The 2888-nt window shown below is 35.6% G+C and overlaps 1 pseudogene; it reads left to right on the top strand.

The window, feature by feature from the left end:
* Window positions 1–1823: 1823 nt before the first annotated feature.
* LOC115029327 lies at window positions 1824–1948 on the top strand (annotated as a pseudogene).
* The last annotated feature ends 940 nt before the right edge of the window (window positions 1949–2888 follow it).

A 2888-nucleotide genomic window follows, 5' to 3' on the forward strand; every position in this document is an offset into this window, starting at 1 on the left:
GGGATACTTGCCAAAGAGCTTGCATCAGGCACTCCATCAAAGCAGACATTAAAAAAAAAAAAATCAGCTCATCAAACTGTGTCAACAGCTTATTTTCCCTCATCTATTCCAGAAGGCTATTGAAAATCCATAAGATTTGAAATACACTGATCATAATGTTTGTATCATCTCCATTTTAATAAAATACTTTTCTTTGTTACATGTGCACTATCAAAAGAAACTCATCATAATCTATGTTGAGATATCTCATTTTCCAAAGCTGAAACTTCTCTTTTATTTTAATGTTTTAAAGACATTTATTCTGTAATGTTAGAAACTATAACATTTATTTAACTGAAACCTTTAGTGATTTGCTTGTATTATTTCCTTAAAAATTGCTTTGAATTTTAATTTGATATCATTAGTATATCAAATAGGATAGAATAATAAAAGTAGTTTCATGAATCTGTTTTCATTTATAAATTATGATGGGCAACAAACCTGTTTAATATAGGCACATATCTCTCTTGAAGTCAACAAGATGACATTGTTCAGGCATAATTGTGCTAAAGATTACTTTCATTTAAATTTTTATGATTTTAATTTTATAGTATACAAAAGTGTACAAGCATTGACCTTAATTTTAGGGAATTAAGAAACATCATAAATAATCTTCATTTTGAATACCTAATATTTCCTTGAAATGGTTATCTAGAATAAAAAGAAATCAAAAGTGTTAAGTTGTAAGTTTGTTGCACTAACTCAGTCCTAAGTACTTTATATTTGTTGTAATTGTATATCCAGGTGTGTTTCAAGACTTTCACATGTTCAGCTTTTCCTTTAATTGCATTTTCCTTCAGAAGGAAAAACCCTTGAGACACAAGAGGTTAAATGAATAATTAGAAGTAAGGTGAGACTGAGCAAGCATAATCTAAGCACAGACTAATGCTGCAAGACATCCTGTTAATTTGTCTTTATTGTGACCTTTTTAGTGCTAGTATAAGCACACACTTGTTGTCTCCTCAGTTAGCTATACTATTTAAAGGGATCTTTAAACATATTCCAATACCAATGTTTATCTTAAAGAGATCTTAAATCAGATTTTTCTATAATATGCACAACAGCTTATAACTTTAGACCCTGAATTAGTCTATATGTTTGAAGAATTGTATTGTCTATATACTTTCACTATTCCAATGGAAAATATCTAGCTTTGACTCTCTCAATAATTTAAATTTTGTTCACTTAGGAATCCATCATTAGTTAGTGACAACATTTTAAATACTGAAAGGAGCAAAATAAATGAAGTAATCCTCCTTAATTTAAGCATTATTTTATATGCTTAAAAGAGTATTATTTCTCCTACCTTGATACAGTAATACAACTCTCAAATCCTTCTGAGCATAACACTGTTTTGTACCTCCCACATTGGATGCTTTTTTAACCTATCATGTTAATATTTTTTGCTCTCTGGAAGTTTATTACTGCAACCTTTTTTTTTATATATGAACAAAACAATTATGTTCAGTCATATGTAATACAAATATATAAGAAACATTATAATTGTGTGTTAGCACTAAACATGATTATATTTTTATGCGATTGAAAATTTACTTCTGTAGTATATATGGACATCAGTCACCAGTGATTCTTAATCATTAATTGTGAAAGAACTAGATGCTTCAAATATTTTCCCCAAATGGTCACCATTTCTATTGCCTCTTTTAAACCATGCATTTAACATTTAATTACTATAAATATTCAAAAATAATATTGGCAGTATGGCTTAGAAGCCCCAATAATTTTATATAAATTAAATATTAATGAATAATTGTGTGAAACACTCTGCTTCTAGAAGCATTGCAGAAGTGAATGCTGTGACACACGTGCAACAGTAGGTGCCAGAGAGGAGAGAGGTTATATTTATGCTCAGTGTTTTGACCTATGTGAATGATTAGTAGTCTAAAGTGATCCCGAGAAAACCACCAGTCCAGCACAAGGGACCTGGACAGAGATCTAGACTGAGATGAACACCATCAGTCTTGTTTCCGGGACCGGGGAACTGGGGGGTAAAATAGACGAACCCTCCTAGAACAGTAGAACCCAAGGCAGAGTGAGTTTAAGAAAACATATCCTTCTGACAAGGGGCTAAATGGGTGGGCTAGGAAAGGATCAAGTCTGAAATGATCATCAGACTAGTGCCAAGGGGCTCAGACAAGGAGCTAGCCTGAGAGAACTACCAGTATGACACCACAATGTACAAGCAGAACAAAACACTCCTGATGTGACTCCAGAAGCTTTGATTCCTTGGGGGACATTAAGAAGAGTAAGTAAGTAGTGGAAAAATGGAAGAGAAAAATGAAACGGAAGGATGTAGGCAAAATGAAGACAGGGAGAACTGACGACTCGAAGGTATTGAGGAACAGCCTGATGTGAATAGTCTGTGACAGCACATAGTGGGTTCCTGGGCTCTGTTGCCATCAGAGGCCATCTCTGGATCCTTAGCCCTGAGTTTGCAGGGGTGAATATTATCACCAAAGGTCACGCAGAAGTCCCTGGTCTGTGCTGCTGAATATTTGATAGAACTGACATCAACCCTCACCTGAGCATTGTGAGAGAGCGGCCCTGAGGCATAAGAGCAGGAGAGTCAGCCTAGCCAGCTGCAGTACCTCCAGAAAGCAGACCCTCACTTAGAAGGATTTAGGGGTGACCTAGTCCTGAAGATACAACTATGGGAAATCTGTCCCTACCACTCTTCTCCTATAGGGTGGTGTGGATGATGGAGAGATACTTTGTACCCTGCTCACCCCTCACCTGAAGCATATAGAAGACCTTGCCCTGGGGTCATGAGAGCAGAAGTACTGGACCTGCTGTTCACCGGCCATACCACCTCACCTCTTTAGCACAGT

The sequence above is a fragment of the Mus caroli genome, chromosome 14 (assembly GCF_900094665.2).
Source record: "Mus caroli chromosome 14, CAROLI_EIJ_v1.1, whole genome shotgun sequence".
In the NCBI taxonomy this organism is placed as follows: Eukaryota; Metazoa; Chordata; class Mammalia; order Rodentia; family Muridae; genus Mus; species Mus caroli.